Below are 1086 nucleotides of genomic sequence, written 5' to 3' on the forward strand. Positions count from 1 at the left end.
ATATACTGTACATACAGTATATATTTTTTTTTTCTGAAACAGAGCTATCAAAAAGTGCATAGATAAGGAGCTCAGTGAACAAAAAGAAACCTGTGTGATAAACTGAATTAAAAGCTTTGAGAGAAAACATTCCTTCCTGCAGCTCAGGTTTCTCCTGAAATAGCTCCAGAACCACTCAAATATCTGAACACCGGGAAACATTATCCCGAGTGAACACAAAATCCGCTTATTATTCAAACTCTTATTGCTTCAAAACTTCTAAAATGTCTTGCGGGTTGGAGTCCTGGAAACAAAGACGGTGTAAACAGGATAAAGTCGATCAAAAAAAACTAAAAATAATCATCATGAAGGACATGAAGGTCCTCCTACCGTCCGCTCTCGGAGGATCCTGGTGCCGCTGTCCTCCTCCGTCCGTCCGCTCCTCTAAAGCCGCGCGGCGGAGGCACGCGCCCCCCTTTTATCAGGCTCCGTTTGTGCCGTTCGCGCTTGTTCCCCTTCGCGACTCCGCGCTCACCTCGATTGGCTTTGACTCCGCCGACGTAGGTCCCTCTCTGTTCCCCGTGAGCTGGATGGGTGGAGAGAGGAGAGCCGCGGTCCCTCCTCCTGCTGCCCGCAGGCTGCTTTGTTTCCACAGTCCGTGGGTCTGGTTCCTGATGTTGATCTGCCTCGTGTAGGCTACCACTTTAAAAATTTACAGGACTTTTAGGTTCCATGGATGTAGGAGTTAGGTTAGTCTGTAACAGTGGCGGATCTAGGATTTTTCTGAGTAAGGGGCCATCAAGTGGCCACAATATTCACAGAGGGGCCAAGTCTTTGTTCAACATCCTTTCACACAAATTCCCATTGTATACATTTTATACTTCAAACACTTGTAATGTAATGTTTTTTAAAAGATACCACTTTACAATAAGGCCCCCCTTACAGATGGCTTTTAAATAGTTTATAGAAAGGTTATTAATTAATCTGTAAGAAATATTCGTGTTCAAAGACTGAAGTCAATAGAAAACCACTAATGTTAAAAATTAGGGCTGTGTATTGGCAAGAATTTGGCGATACGATTCATATCATGACAGAGGGGTCACGATA

The 1086-nt window shown here is 44.0% G+C and overlaps 1 protein-coding gene across 1 annotated transcript in view; it reads right to left on the reverse strand.

Annotated features, from left to right (window-relative positions):
- LOC106529619 (cAMP-specific 3',5'-cyclic phosphodiesterase 4B) overlaps positions 1-465 on the reverse strand; it is a gene marked incomplete in the record, with an annotated part of 171782 nt that extends 171317 nt beyond the window's left edge. Inside the window, 1 exon segment of the mRNA XM_014025094.1 lies at positions 370-465.
- Between the last annotated feature and the right edge of the window lie 621 nt (positions 466-1086).

The sequence above is a fragment of the Austrofundulus limnaeus genome, unplaced genomic scaffold (genome assembly GCF_001266775.1).
Source record: "Austrofundulus limnaeus strain Quisiro unplaced genomic scaffold, Austrofundulus_limnaeus-1.0 Scaffold455, whole genome shotgun sequence".
Classification (NCBI taxonomy): domain Eukaryota; kingdom Metazoa; phylum Chordata; class Actinopteri; order Cyprinodontiformes; family Rivulidae; genus Austrofundulus; species Austrofundulus limnaeus.